The sequence below is a fragment of the Mirounga leonina genome, unplaced genomic scaffold (assembly GCF_011800145.1).
Source record: "Mirounga leonina isolate KUSES-001 unplaced genomic scaffold, KU_Mleo_1.0 Mir_115, whole genome shotgun sequence".
Taxonomy (NCBI): domain Eukaryota; kingdom Metazoa; phylum Chordata; class Mammalia; order Carnivora; family Phocidae; genus Mirounga; species Mirounga leonina.
This window is the reverse complement of record NW_023270268.1, coordinates 26,200,046-26,217,022: the sequence shown is the minus strand read 5'-3', so window position 1 is coordinate 26,217,022 and position 16,977 is coordinate 26,200,046. Positions and strand designations below refer to the sequence as shown.

The window sequence follows — 16,977 nt, the reverse complement described above, 5'->3', positions numbered from 1 at the left end:
AAGCACCTTTATACAGAGCATATTAAAGTAAAAATAAGGTCCCACTTCAGAATGTGTCTTAAAAAACTCAAATAAATAAGAATATTCCTATGTAAAATGCAGACCGTTACAAAGTCATTACTTTTCTTTATTAATGAATGTATCGTGTTATAAAGCAATATAATACCAAAATATTTCTCCAATGAGGATTAAAAGTACTTTAGTACTATAAAGTTGTTGTGTAAAATGGATACAGTGACTATAGACTTAGGAAAAATTTGAGAAAGAAAGAAATGAACAAACCCATATGTCTTTCTGGGTTATACCTAAAGGTTTAAAGAATTTTTAAAAAATCAACTACATACAGTTATTTAAAAATCATTGAGTCAATGGACAAAAATTACCCTTAACAGAATATAAATGCATTTAGTAAGACAAAATGTATTATGTAATCTGGCGGGGGGCGGGGAGGAAGCATCTATTGCCTACATAAAATCCACTGATTTGGTACCTAAACCCCAAACAGAAGCAGCAACCAAACTGTAGGGTTAGTGTATATTGAAGTAGAAAGAAACAGCCCTGGCTCTCAGAAGTATAGAGAAACTGGTGAAGGGTCTTACACTATAAGCAACCCTAGATTTATATCCAGGATCACAACTAGCTGGTGTGAAGGGTCTTTAGATATCTAGCCCAACCTCCTCATTTTCTAGATGATTAAACATAGGTACAGAGAATAGCTTAACATCAAAGTCCAGTATGGTAGAACCAAGGCTAGAATTCAGATGTCCTAATGTTTGCATTCCATGTTTTGAGTGGAGGTTCCAGGGAATATTCCAGGGAATAATCAAGTGCAGTGACTCTAAGTCACAGCTCTAACAACTACTAGCTATGGGTTCCTAACTAGTTGTGTGATCCCTCTGAACAAAAGTTTCTTCATCTATAGAGCAGATCTCCTAATGCCTTGTTACAAAGGTTAACATAATAAACATACAACACAGATGTGTTAAAAGTAGATTTAAAAGTCCTGAACATGAGAGAAAAATGATATGAAATGCAGGTGTATAAAATCATTCACAAATGTAGCAGTTGAAATTCTGAGAGTAACTGAACTCCTGAGCAGTGACAGTGAGGACACTGGAAGAATTAAGAACCAATATGAGAGCTTTCATGATTGCTCAATTAGGCTTTGGGAGAAAGAAAGGGACTCAGCAGAATAAAGAAACAGCTAGAGAGAGTGGTATATTTATGTAGTAAATGTAAACAAATATCTGCTAGGCTCTTGGGAGACCAAGATGGTTAAAACATAGACTGTGAGACCACAATAAAGTCAGCATTTGTTCTGGGTAAAAGGTAGAATGTAGATCCTGCAAATAGTTGAAATCCATATGGGTTAGAAGGCTGGAGTCCTCAGAGATGATAAAGGGACAATACAGAAGCTAGGCTCTGGCTGTTTCATTCTCCCATTTCCTCCCTTGGAACTTCAAAGGTTCTCCATAATACTTGTACCTCTTTCTACAATGTTTATGTGCATAGTAGAAGGGCAAATCCTGGCATTAAGGCCTGAAAGGTAGTGATTCATTCAGAAATAGTACTTTGGATAGACAAAGGTAGAAAAGAATGAGGCCTGATAATAGGTCTTCAGCAAATGGGAAGGGTTATTAAGTCTGATTCCAGGTGTTAATTAACAAGGAAATGGAATGTGGATGTCACAAAAAAATGAGAAGAATCTCTATGCGCTCATAAAGATCTGAGAAATAAAAACTGAAAAAAGCAGTGAGAACTGGATGAGTAATGTTCTTTAATTTTATGTAGAAAATGGAAGAGGTAAGTATAAATATCTTTATTCATATTTGCATTATATGCATAAGGAAACCCTGAAAGAACACTAAGACATTAATAACAGTGGTTGCCTATGCATTTGTGTAGGTGGTGAGGTACAATGAGAATTGGGTAATAGGGGACTGGGATAGAAAGGCAACTTCACTGTATACCACATACCTTTAAATATACATATTTTAAATAAAATTGAAATACTATTTATTAAAAAAAGAAAGAAATGTATTTAAGAAGGAATAAAAGGAGTGGCCATAAAAAATTCCAAGAATTTGCCTTTAAGTGCAAAGAAAAAAATTGGAAAGTGACTAGGTAGACAGTAAAGACAGCTTTGTCTTTCTTTTGAACATGGGTTATTAGATACATGGTTAAAGAAAGAAAAGCTAATTTTGATGCCCATTTGGCAGCCTAAAGTAAAAGAACCTGCTGGTTTCATTCTTCCATTTTAAGTTATGATAATTAATTAATAGTCTTTCTTTCTCTTCACTTTTTTTTTTTAAAGATTTTATTTATTTATTTGACAGAGAGAGACACAGCGAGAGAGGGAACACAAGCAGGGGGAGTGGGAGAGGGAGAAGCAGGCTCCCCGCAGAGCAGGGAGCCCGATGCGGGACTCGATTCCAGGACCCTGGGATCATGACCTGAGCTGAAGGCAGTCGCTTAACCAACTGAGCCACCCAGGCGCCCTCTTTCTCTTCACTTTTAATAACAAAATTTAATAACAAATTCAAAGTTAATTTATCAAAAAACATGAGTGACTACAACAAAGAATCCACTAATGGTTTACTGAGGATACAAAATACTACTAGTTGGTACTAATGTAACAGACGATGTGATTAAAAAAAAAAATGGCTTGTCCTTTTTAGATTTTAAAGATACTTATCCCCAGGAAGATCAGCACCATAGGATTCTAGACATCTGATCATAATCTTTCCAGAAGGCACTCATCTTATCTTTTGTTAAATCACACAGCACTAATCACATGTTTTAATTCCTTGTAAATTAAAGGTCAAGTACACAAGAAATGGTTGATCTATTTCTAAGGACACCAACAGAACAAATATCTCCCCTGCCCACATCCATTAATTAGTAATCACTTTACATATTAACAAATATGGCATAGCAATGTACATTACAAGAGTGGCAGCCGGCTATAAAATGAAAAATGGAGTAAGAGCAACAAACATGGAGGCACACTTCAGATGTCCAGGCTTCCAGAGCTCATCTCATGTGAATTCTGAAGGTAACCAGACTTTTGTTCTACACAGACAGCTCCAGAATTAGCTGTATATTCATAAACACAAGCTACAAAGTCATTCCAGTAATGAAAAAGGTATTTCCAGAGTAAAATTTACCAGTCTAATAGCTGAAAACCAGCAACAAAGGCTAACAATGAAGATGGAGAAAGGGAAAAAAAAAAAATCATACCGACTTGAAACATAAAAGTCTTTGAACAGAGAAAATCAAATGTTAATAGCTCTCGTGGAAACATCACATACTCTATACATGGCAGAGTATAATATTTGTAGTTTATAAGGATGATCTTAAGTCACCAAGATTAATTTCTTTACTGTTTCCTAATCATTAAAAATGAAGAGAATATAAGATAGCAGCCCCATCCCAATTATTGAAGTTAGATTACTGGGAGACCCTCAGGTAAAGAGGAAGCACTGCTGAAAAACTGAAGACAATTAAGATAGCAATTTAAGGATGATATACTGATAACTACTGCAAACCAATACTTCCAGAAAACCTCTCAAGTGCTAGGAGCACATCTCAGTAAATCCAAGATAGTTATGCCCAATTGTGTATCAAATACTTTCTTTACTAGTCTCCCCCCCACAAATCCATGTATAAGGGAAATCCATGAGCTTTCCCTTAAGATGATAAATAAGCAGCCAGCACGTATGCCACTTCAAATATCTGAATTTAGATTCATCTTCCAGAGTAGAGATGTGATTAAGATTTCTGAAATGTTAAAAGCAAAAAGAACAAAAAACAAGCAAAAAACAACTGCAGGGTAACCCAAACAGGTTGTATCCATTTGATATCACCATTAGATTATATAGAAAAATTCAGATAACCAGCTTCCTCTCACCCAGTCTTTTCATTTAATGATTCGTACATATAAAAATGTACTGTCAGTTTTTGAAAGAAAAAATTAAGATTTCCAGAATTAGGTCAATGTCTAGCTCATCTGAAGATAAACAAGAAAATAATTTAAAAAAATAAAAAATCTGGGGCACACGAGTGGCAGTCAGTTAAGCATCTGACTCTTGGTTTCAGCTCAGGTAGTGATCTCAGGGTTGTGAGATCAAGCCCTGTGTCCAGCTCCATGCTCAGTGCAGAGTCTGCTTAAAACTCACTCTCTCTAAAATAAATAAATAAATAATCTGATTTACTTACATCAGTCTATTCTGGGCTCTAGACAACCATGCAGCTGAAGAGAAGTCTGGACTTGTGAGGAGACAGGCAGTAGTGGAAGGAGCCCAGGAGCAGGACCTATGATCTAATAATGGCTCTGTAACAGCATGCTGTGTGAGCTGGGGCTGTTCCCCAGAGCCTAGACCTTCATGTTGTTAATCATAATCTCTGCCTCCTATGCCTTGTGTGTGTATATGGGGAAGTGGGGGCAGAGGGCGAGGGAGGATGGGCCCCAGGTTGAAACAACACAGGGAGCTCCTGTTCCTGCAAAATGGGTTTCAGGAGTCAGGAACTCAAATCAGGAGCATCTCATTTAACTCTAGGTCTCAACTCATCTGTTTTCTCCTTAATCTAATGAATCAACAAGATCTGCCAATTCTTTGAGTTTTGAAACTAAGTTATCAGTAAAACAACTGTTGTGCCAAGTGATCTGTATGATCCATTTCCTATTAGAACATTCCATCCTATTTTGAAATAGGTACCCAGAATAAATTATTTCATACTTATTAAATACCTTGCCCTACATTAACATTAAGTAGATAAGGTAGCATCTTTTCTAATCTATACCAGGGTGTCTTCAATTACAGTCCACAGACTGCCAGCCATCTATTTTGTAAATAAAGTTTTAGTGCAATACAGCTACACCTATTCACTGAAAGTGTTAACTATGTAGCCTTCACTTATAGAGGTAGAATTAGGTAGTTGCCAGATGTCTGTCCGGCTCTTTACATAAAATGTCTTTTGACCTCTAATCTAGGCTAAGTACTTGATAGTAGATACTATTAAAATTATTTCTATTTCCACAGGTGTTTATAATAATTATAAGCAGTCCCCCTAATAATTTTCTAAAACTTCTCCTTGCAGAGAATAGTTCTCTTCTCTACTCCTAAGCCTCAGAGGAGACAGTCCATGTCCAGTGAACTGAACTAGGAGCCAAATACTTTCATTACTCTTCTCAAACTAGAAATAATGCTTTCCTTTGGCTGCCTACCAAAAGTAATGACAAAAGCTTCAGATTCTGTTTTCAGACTGGGAGTGGAATAAGCAAAAAGCAACTACATTTCCACTTTTCCACCTGCAAGGGGGGGTGGGGGGGCAGGTGGGCAGGTGGACAGCTGCTGCTGCTGCTGCATTGTATCATTTAAGATGGTGTTATGGACACCGGATACTGTGGGTTGAACTGTCCCCCCAACACCCTTCCCAAATTCATATGCTGCAGTCCTAAACCTTAGCACCTCAGAATGCGATCTTATTTGGAAATAGGGTCTTTACAGAGGTAGGTAATTAAGTTAAAATGAGGTAATTAAGGTCGGCCCTAATCCAATATGACTGATATCCTTACAAGCAGAAGAAATTTAGACACAGACAAGTACAGATGAAAGACACAAAAAGGTGATCATCCACAAGCCAAGGAGAGAGGCCTAGAACAGATCCTTCCCTCACAGCCCTCAGAAGGAGTTGATGCTGCAACACCTTGATCTCACACTTCTAACCTCTAGAATTGTGAAAAAATAAATTTCTGTTGTTTAAGTCACTCAACTTGTGGTACTTTGTTATGGTTGTCCTAGCAAACAAATATACCAGCACTGAAGGTTTTCAAGGGTCACATACTTTAGGTTTAATTCCTAATACATAACGTTCGTATTTCCTTTCTAAGGGCTATTATTTTCTAAAACAGACTGATAAATGAATTTTTGACTAATGCCTTACACAACACAGTCATTTAACCACTTAACCACATACAGGAAATAGTCTGAGGTATGCTAAACCTATGGTTTTAAATACAAACATTCAATGAATAGCTCCCATAAAAGTATCTATACTTATGTAGCCGGAAAATTCAGTCTTTAAAACAGAAGTTCTTCAATAAAAGTAATTGTCTACCCAAATTTTGCTGGCGGGGGGGCTGGCAGCAGGGTGGGAGGGGAGTGTAGAGAGGAGCAAGAGACTATAGTAGAGTAACTTTTGGCCAGTTATTAAATCTCTACATGCCTTAGTTTCCCTATGCATAATAATACCTTCACAGAGTTAAGAGTGAAAAAGTAAATTTAGCATAGTATTTGAGATACAGTAAACACGATTTCCTTTTATTATTTTACCCCAATCAATAATTGTGAAATTAATTACACTAGATTCTAGTGTGACTATAGACTCTATGGAAGGATTCACTTGTTTGATTAGATATGTCACAAATGATACCTCTCATCCAAAAATCCTGGAGCTGCATCATACGTAAACACATCATTTTCAATGAATTTAGTCCTGGACTGCAGGTTAAAGAGAGTGAGTAGTTTTACTCTTAAAAAGAAAAAACTTCACCAAAATATCAAAGAAAATGTGAAGAAATACCATCCTCAATACAAGAAAACAGCTGTAACTGCAAACCAAACTATGAAAATTTCTACCAAATACAGTGAAATCTATACTAAAACGAGGAAGGATACCCAATCAAGTGAAGCTTCTTCAGATTCTGGGAAGGTTACTGAGTCTTCTAAAAGAATGTTTTTGTGTGCATGTCTATCTGTCCCTTTTTCTCTGCTGTGTCCTAGAATCCCTTTCTAATAATATCTTAGATGATCTAGAGCTATAGATCCATAGAACTCTAACTTTATAATATAGAAGAACAAAGTGGGGTAGTGCTAAAGGAAGAACCAACCATGAATCTTTACTATTTTTGACCCAGCTGAAGATGGAGTGAAAGGGCCAAATACCAGCAGATCATTACCTAAGACTCTGTGATGTAAGGAGCTGCCAAGTGCCCCAACTACATATAGTACACCAAGAACTAAAAGAAACTACTCTCCTAGACTGAGAGAAAACCCATTTAGTTTGAGAGCTACTGGAACAGACAAACCTAATAATGCTCACTTTTTGCCCCTCCCTACTCTATTCATTACCAAATAACTATTCTGGAGAGAAGCAAATTCTTCAAAGATAGGTAAGGATCCAGCACAGGATAAGAAGAAAAATATATGGGAGCAGAGTAAACTGAGTAAAATACAGTTAATAGGTATTTCTGAAAGAAATTATCCCAGGAAAGGAGAGGATGAATTTGCAAACTACTCTCTATACACAAATTCAGAGAGAGTAAGCGCTGAGGAGAGATCTCAAAGAGTTTGAAGATAGAGGCAAGATAATGCAAAGAGACGAGAGCTGGCAGAGATCAGGAAAGAAAAAAAGGAAAATAAAACAATTACAGATAAAAGCCTAGAAATAACAAAAAGCAGAATAAACACAATTTAAAACACAGCTAAGAATCTGAACCACAACCAGAGCGAATCTTTAAAAACCCAAGTCAGACCATGTCATGCCACTCAAAACTCGCCTTTGGTTTTACACGTCACTTTAAGGACCAAAACAAGTCTTTGCGAAAGCCTACAACGCCACACATGATCTGGAACCTTGCCACCTCCTCTATTTCATCTCTTACTGTCCTTTCACTTGCCTCCAAACATGCTACCACTTCATGGTGTTTGTTCTTATTCTCTCAGTTTCCTCCAAATACCTGCCTGGTGTGCAAGGCTTGCTTCCTCACATTCTTCAGTTATCTGCTCAAATGTTATATATCACTGAACCCTTTTCTGATAATCTAATATAAAACAGCAACTGATCCCCACCCAACATATATTCCTTAAATTTTCCCATAGCAATTATCACCACAAGACAAGCTATGTATATTAACTTGTTACTATCTCCCCCACCAAAACATAAACTCCACGAAGGCTGGGACTTCCATCTATTTTATTCATTGCTTCACCCACAGCACCTAGAATAGTGCCTGATACAGAGACATGCTCATTAAATATTTGATAAATGAATGAAGGACAGGCATAAGGCAATAACCAAAACTAAATGGAAGAGACAAAACCACAATTCAGAGAAAAGTTCACAGAAAAATATATGGTAGAAAAATTTACTGACAGAAAAACATGGAAATAAAATATTCAAAGGTTTAATGTAAAATATACATGAAATAAAAATCTAAATTTCAGAACTAAAAATGCACACTCACATTATGTCCCAGCAAAAATAATCAATAGATTTAGCCTAAGTTAGTACTGAATTTTAGGGATAAAGAATTGAATCCTATGGCATCCAGGCAGAAAAGAAGTGACCATGGTGGTAGAGGGTATGGGGGGGACAGAAATGGTAAGGAGAGAAGAGCCTAATCCAAGACTCCCACTCAATGCTAGAAGACACTGGAGTAACATCTATAAAGTTGAGAGGAAAGAGTGTGAATCAAGAATTTTATAACTAGCCAATCTACCCTTCAGTTAAATAAAAAAGGCAACAATATCCAACAAATAAGAATATGACATCCATGAGCTCTTACTAAATATTTTTTTTTAAGATTTTATTTATTTATTTGAGAGAGAGAATGAGAGAGAGAGAGCATGAGAGGGGGAGGGTCAGAGGGAGAAGCAGACTCCCTGCCGAGCAGGGAGCCAGACGTGGGACTCGATCCCAGGACTCCAGGATCATGACCTGAGCTGAAGGCAGTCGCTTAACCAACTGAGCCACCCAGGCGCCCAAGCTCTTACTAAATATTAAAACAAAACCCAACCCTCCAAAAACTTGATGATGATGTCTATTCAACCAAGAGATAAATAAAAATAAAAAACTTGGAGCTAGAGAACTATGAATAAGGACTGGGGTATGTGTGAAAACAGTGGGATTTCCGATTACAAAATAGAATGTAAAGTCATAATTTTTAAGAATGAAAACGCAAGACTGGAACAAATTAGAGAACATGGTTTCCTAATTTCTCATCGTAGGAAGTCAGAAAACAATCAAAACCTGAAACATGAACATGGAAGGACATGACTATAGACTGATGTCAACCTTTTTATCTTCTTCGTTTTCCATTTTAGAGAAATATTGTAGCAACAGTTAACCTTGCCATCGATACCAAAGTAGTTTTTATAATACAAAATTACAGTATTTATTGTGTTTTTATTGAAGCATATCATGATTTTGGTATAATGCAAATGTTCAATGGAGATTATTTCATATTGCTTAATTTTCTTAAGATGACACCAGTTAAGGTTAACCTAATCACTACTGTAAAATGTCACTAATAATTAATATAAAAGGCAGGAGCAATCTACCCTGAACTTTCTACACTACCCGTTTTTGCTGCTAGCAAGAACAAATTAGCCTAATTTTGTTGCCTACTTTCCTCTCCATGTAATTTTCTCTTCTCGATCTAGAAACTCAATCAGGTCAAAAACCTAGATTAAGTTCTAATTTCTAACTAAACTTATTAAAACTTCATTCAATATGATTATAAGATTGGTGGTGGAGGCAGAATTTGAAATAAGTGTCTAACCTGGGCCTCAGCAACCACAGCATTCACACCAAATTTAAGCAGAACCCTCGAAGCACCACTACTCAAACTTAAAGTCTACTTTTATTAACTTAAAGTACACTGTTTGAAGACTACTGTTCTGAGTGATATTCTTTTTTTCACAGTTTTCCTGAGATATAATTGACGTAACACTGTATTAGTTTAAAATGTACAACATAATGATTTGATATATATACACTGTGAAAAATTTTAAGTTTAGTTAATATCCATCACGTCACATAGTTAAAAATTTTTTTGTGTGAAAAGAACTTTGATGATCTACTCTCCTAGTAACTCTCAAATATATAATATTGTTTACTATAGCTACCATGCTGCACATTACATCCCCAGAACTTACCTTATGAACTAGAACTCTTGTTACCTTTTGACTGCCCTTACACATCTCCCCCTCTCCTGGCAACCACCAAGCTCTTCTGTTTTTAGGAGTTCAGTTTTTTCAGATTCCACATGTAAGTGAGATCATGCATTACTTATCTTTCTCTAACTTATTTCATTTAGCATAATGTTCTCAAGGTCCATCCATGTTGCTGGAAGACTGACAAGATATCTTTTTGATGGCTGAATAATATTTCATATTATATATATAAATAAGTACTTATATATATATAAATAACAACTTCTTTATCCATTCATTGACAGACACTTAGGTTGTTTCCATGTCTTGGCTATTGTGAATAATGCTACCACTAATATGGGAGTGCAGATATCTCTTCAAGATAGTGATTTCATTTCCTTTGGATACATACTCAGAATTGGAATTGCTGGATCCCATGGTAGTTCCATTTTTAATTTTTTGAGGAACTTTTTCCATGGTAGCTGTACCAATTTACATTCTTACCAAGAGTATACAAGGGTTCCCTTTTCTTCACATCCTCACCAATACTTTTTCTCTCTTGTATTTTTCATAAAAACCATTCTACCAAGTGTGAGGTGGTATCTCATTGTGATTTTGCTTTGCATTTCCCTGATGAATAGTGATGTTGAGCACCTTCATACACCTGTTGGCCATATGTATGTCTCCTTTGGAAATATGTCTCTTCAGTTCCTCTGCCCAAGTTTTAATTAGATTGATTGTTTCATTACTGATTTGTGAGAGTTTTCTATATTTTGGATATCAACCCCTTATCAGATATATGATTTGCAAATATTTTCTCCCATTCTGTAGGTTGCCTTTTCATTTTGTTGGTTTCTTTTGCTGTACTGAAGAAGCGTTTTAGTTCAATGCCGTCCTGCTTGTTATTTCTGCTTCTGGTGTCAAATGCAAAAAAAATCACTGTAAAGACTGATATCAAGGAGCTTATCCCCTATGATTTCTTCTAGGAATTTTATGGTTTCAGGTCTTACATTCAAGTCTTTAATCCATTCTGAGTTGATTTTTGTGTATGGTGTAAGGTAGTGATCTGGTTTCATTTTTGCATGTGACCGTTCAATGTTCCCAACACGAGTGATTGAAGAGACTGTCCTTAACCCATTGCCTATTTTTGGCTTTGTCACAAATTATCATATATAAATAGGTTTATTTCTGGGCTCTCTTTTTGTTCCATTGATATATGTGTCTGTTTTTATGCCAATATCATGCTGGTGTGATTACTACAGCTTTATGATATAGTTTGAAATCAGAAAATGTGATGTTTCTAGCCTTGTTCTTTTTCAAGATTATTTGGACTATTTGGGGTCTTTGTGGTTCCATACAGATTTCAGTACTGTTTTTTCTAATTCTGTTAAAATGCCACTGGAATTTTGATAAGGACTGCACTGAAACTGTAGATTGCTTTGGGTAGTACAGACATTTAACAATATTAATTCTTCCAATCCATGAGCATGGAATATCTTCCCATTTATTTTTATCTTCTTCAATTTCTTTCATTATGTCTTATTAGTTTTCAGTGTACAGATTTTTACCTGCTTGACTAAATTTGTTCCTAGTTATTTTAACTCTTTTTGATGCAACTGTAAATGGGACTGTTTTCTTAATCTCTCTTTCTGATAGTGCATTACCAATGCACAGAAAGAAATGTAACACATTTATGTATATCGATTCTGTATCCTGAAACTTTACTCAGTTTATTTATTAGTTCTAGCAGTTTTTTGGTGAAGTCTACAGTTTTCTATATATAATATGTCATCTATAAATAGAGACAGTTTCACTTCTTTTCAATTTGGATTGCCTCTAATTTCTTTTTCTTGCCTAATTGCTCTGGCTGGGACTTCTAGGGCTATGTTGAGTAAAAGTAATGAGAATGGTATCTATATCTTGCTCCTGATTGTAGCGAAAAAGTTTTCAGCTCTTCACCAATTGAGTATGATGACAGCTGTGGGCTTGTCATATATGGCTTTATCATACTGAGGTATGTTCCCTCTATGAGCACTTTGTTGAGTGTTTTTCTCATGAATGGATGCTGAATTTGTCAAATGTTTTTTCTGCATCTACTGAGATGATCATATAATTTTTATCCTTCATTTTGTTAATTGGTGCATATCACTGATTTGCAGATGTTGAACCATTCTTGCATCCCTACAGTAAATCCCACTTGAAAATGGTGTACGATCCTTTTAATGTACTGCTGAATTTGGTTTGCTAATAATGTGTTGAGGATTTCTGCATCTATGTTCATCAGGAATATTGGCCTATAATTTTCATTTCTTATAGTATCCTTGTCTGGTTTTGCTTTCAGGGCGATACTTGCCGCAGAAAAAAAGAAGTTTGGAAGTGTTCCATCCTCTTCTTTAAAATTTGGTAGAATTCACCAGTGAAGCCATCTGTCCTAACTTGTCTTTGTTGGGAGGTTTTTGATTACAGACTCTATCTTCTTACTAGTAATTGGTCTGTTCAGATTTCCTATTTCTTCATGATGCAATCTTCGTAGATTGTATGTTTCTACAAATTTATCCATTTTTGCTTGGTTGTCCAATTTGTTGGTTTATAACTATTCATTATCTCTTATGATCCTTTGTATTTCTGTGGTATCAGCTGGAATGTCTCCTGATATTCTTTAACTTGAGTACTCTCCTTTTTTCTTGATAAGTTTAAAGGTTTGTCTATTTTATTTTTTAAAAAATGAGCTCTTAGTTTCACTGATTTTTCTTTTTTTTTAAATTTCACTTATTTCTATTCTGATCTTTGTTATTTTCTTCTTTCTAGTAACTTTGGGCTTTTCTTTTTCTTGTTCCTTGAGGTGAAAAGCCAGGTTCAGTTCTTTCTTTTTTCTATTAATGCAGGCATTTATTGCTATGAACTTCTCTCTCAGAATTGCTTTTGCCACATCCCATTAAGTTTTAGGTACGTTGTATTTTCATTTTCATTTGTCAAGATATTTTTTGCTCTTTTATTTATTTTTTTGACCCACTGGTTGTTCAGTAATATTTAACCCCCACATATTTGTGAATTTTCAGCTTTACTCTTTTAATTTCTAGTTTCAGATCACTGTGGTTGAAAAGATGCTGAATGGGATTTCAACCTTAATTATGAAAAACTGTTTTGTGGCCTAACATGATCCTGGAGAATCTTACATGTATGCTTGAGAAGAATGTATATTCTGCTGCTTTTGGATAGAATGTCTGTAAACATCTGCTAAATCCACCTGCTCTAATGTGTACTTTAAGTCCAATGTGTTCTTATTTATTTACTATCTGGATAACCTTTCTGTTGTTGAAAATTCTTTGAATATAATTAGTTTTTTATTAGTTTGTTATTCTGGAAATCTATTTGTAATACTTAGAATTCATTAGCTAGCTTATACTTGTTGATTTCTAAGTTATCTACTATATCCTCCATAAAACTATTCTAATCAACTTTCAAAGAGTTAATGGGAATTTTAAATTGATATGAATAATTATTTTAAAAATTGTTAATTTTATACAAATCAGCATGAACCTTCAAATACATAAAATTATAGCAAATGTTAAAACCCATCAAACTAAAATTCCTTCTGACTCAGGTTTCAGTCTTCAACTATGTAAGGTGGTATTTTTATAGAAGGCCGTGACAGTCATCCTATACAGCATCTAACTTTAAAAGTTAGGAACACATTTCTGATTACTCCGTATCTTCTGACTTGTTAGAGCTCTGTTTTCTACAAATTATATGAGCCTTCACTCATTATTTGCTGAGCTACTGGGGGCTGTGTTCAGTAAGACACTTATGTAATTATAGTTTTAAAGACTTTTTTTTTAAATTCTAGAATTTGCTGAGTAAGAATATTCTGTACAGAGTCTGTTTTGTTTCATTGTCTCTCTAGATTGTGGAAATAAACTCTTGTCTGTATTTCCCCCATAGTTAAATAACTCCTTCCAGATTATCATTTCAAAATGTGACTAGATTTCACAATGGGGAGGGTAGAATTTTTAGGAAACTATATCTAAAAATAACTAAAAAATGGTAATTCCTGACATTGGGAATTTACTTATTTGGCAGGGCCAAATAAAGTTGAGGAAAGAAAGAAGGGTTGCTTAAAAAAAAAATAATAGCCAGATTTTGAGTATCTATGATGTACCAGGTATTTTTCTAGGTATCTTAACTACATCATCTCATTTGCTTCAAAACTATAAAATTTATATTATTCCCACTTTTCAGAAAAGGATGTTAAGGCTGGAGAGATTAAATAACTTCCCAAAGATCACAGAGGTGCTAAGAGGTGGGACCAAGTTTTGCACCTAAATCTGTCTGACCACTATCTGCAGTGCCTCTCATGACAACACAGAGCCTGGTTTATTTATTTTTCATTTGTAAGTGGGAAACGGAGGTTCTGGTTTAGTAGAAACTTAGACTTGGATTTCATTCCAGCTCATTTTATTCCAGATCCAATTAAGTTTTTATTTATTTTATTTTTCCTAGAGCCTAGGTGGTAGTCTGAAGAAGAACGAAGTCTATGGACGAGCTTGAGTTGCATCCATAGAAAACAGATCATTTGTCTTCTTTCCTTTTTCATTTACCTGAACTCCTGCACCCCACATTCCTAGTGCATTTCCACCTCTCCCATTCTCACTTCAACTAAAGACTTGAGAAACTGAGACCAAAATGTAAAGTCTAAACTTATATTGCTGGGCGTCTGGGTGGCTCAGTCAGTTAAGCATCTGACTCTTGATTTCAGCTCAGGTCATGATCTCACAGTCATGAGATGGAACCACCCCCCTGCCCCACAGGGCTTGGTGCTGGGTGAGAAGTCTGCTTAAGATTCTCTTTCTCCCCCTGCGCCTCCCCCTGCCTGCCTTGGGAGTTTACATTCTATAAGGAGAGAATGATAGGAAGTGACTAAGTAAAATTTTAAAAAGGATATCAGATAACAGTAAGTACTAGAAAAAAAGATAACACAGGAAAGGGAAAGGATGGTGGTGGTGGAGGCAGTGATCAGGGACGACTTCACCCTGGAGGTAACATTTGAGCAAGGACATAAAAAAGGTGAGTAAAGGAACAAGTCATGTGGCTACCTGAGAAAAGAGAGTTTGAGGATAAAGCAGCAGCAGTTCAAATACCCAGAGATGGTAAGCCAGTGGCATCAGAGCGGAATGTGCAAAAGAGAGAGTAGTAGAAACTGAAGTCAAATGAAATTTGGATCAAGGAAATAATACAGTTTGAGACCAATGTAAAAACTTAATTTTGTTCTGAAAACTATAAATTAATTTGTGGCTTTTTCCATCCAAAAACAGCTACATGAGCTATTACCTCATAAACTGTTAAAACACAATACTAAAATTAGTTTTCAAAGACAAGCTGAAATAGCATTTATACATATATGGTGGTTAATTTTATACATTATTTCTCTTTGAATTATTTAAAAGAAATTAAGCACTCTCTCAAATGCTTATTTCAAAGCTGATCTCTGATATTATCACATTTGTAAGGCTCATCTGACTATCATACTTACAAAGACTAGGAAGTCAACCTTCTGTAAGTAGCTAAAAGTCCTTAATACAAACATTCACTTTCAAAGCCAGGAAGTAAGTCAAATGGAGCATCTGAAAAGTTTCTCCTAGGTTAAAAATTAAAAATGGGAAAAAGAACCCTCCATTTTAAGTCATAAAATTTTTATGTTAAAGTGGAAGTAAATGAACAGAATTCTGTGTTAAAATAAAAAACGTAGCAGTAGAGGTCATAACCAAAGTCCAAGACATTAAACTAACTAGAATGTACCATTTCTAGCACAGCTATGTCTTAAAGAAAAAAAGAAACTGTTTCTTAGACAATGTTTGTAAAGAAAATTCCATATATAAACCTAAACTCCATCAATTCACATTATTATAGTAGAAGCCTCAATTAAGAGGAAATATGATTTTTCTCTTGTACCTCCTCAGTTCTTATCTCTAGTAAATTTAAGCTGGTAGCTAGTGAGCTAGCATCCACAGAGTAACAGATATCTTCAAGGAAGTGCATCTACGATGAAGTTACTCATGAAGAAACTAATATAAGAATATCAGCTGGGGAGCACTGAGTAATATATATGTTGTACCCCTGAAACTAATACTTCAATAAAAAAATATCAGCTGGGTCAATATTTAGCTATATTTAATTCTATATGATCATGCAATCTGTTATAAAACCCAGATTTTAAAATTTTCATAAATTTATGAAATGGCAAAATTCTATTTAGGCTTTTTTTTTTGAAAGAGAGAGAGAGAGAAACAGCACAAGTAGAGGGAGAGGGAGAGAGAGAATCTCAAGCAGGCCCAATGCCCAGCACGGAGCCTGACGCAGGGCTTAATCTCATGACCCTGAGATCATGACCTGAGCCTAAATCAAGAGTAAGACGCTTAACTGACTGAGCCAACCAGGCACCTCTCTATTTAGGCTACTAAATGAGATCTTCATTCACAAATTCTCTCAGTGCTCCTACTCCCAAATATTAAATGAATGATGCTATTTCTCCAATTACATTGTCTATCTACAATCTGGTAACACAAGCACAATTCAAACACGTGCATCCTTTTCCAATAAATATTATTTACAATAATTCGGCTACAACAAAAATACTTCTAAGCTCTGTTTGACTGCAGGCAGTCTGACCACAATAGGAGCTATTCCATAAGAAACAGTTCTACCATTACTTCATATTGCGAAGTCTCAAACAGTTTAGGAGAAATTAAAAGATAAAGTATAGGTTCCTAAAATGTATTTTACAGGCCCTCAAAAAGAGTTATTAGATAAAAGCTATTTAAAGACAGACACCTTGCTGGCATCACTTTCAAAATATATCACAATCATACCATTTCTCACTACCTCCACTACTGCACTTGGTCTGAGCCACATCACCTTCCCCTAGGATAACTGAAATTGTCTCCTAGTTACTCTGCGGTTAATCAGGCCTACTATGAATATTCTATATAATCCCTGAGCCTATATATCGTTCATCTCACCCTATTATCCTGACCTACTTTTT

General features: G+C 35.5%; 1 protein-coding gene across 10 annotated transcripts in view; it reads right to left on the bottom strand.

Annotated features, from left to right (window-relative positions):
• ANKRD28 (ankyrin repeat domain 28) overlaps positions 1–16,977 on the bottom strand; it is a 200,816-nt gene that overhangs the window by 60,604 nt on the left and 123,235 nt on the right. The window lies entirely within an intron of this gene.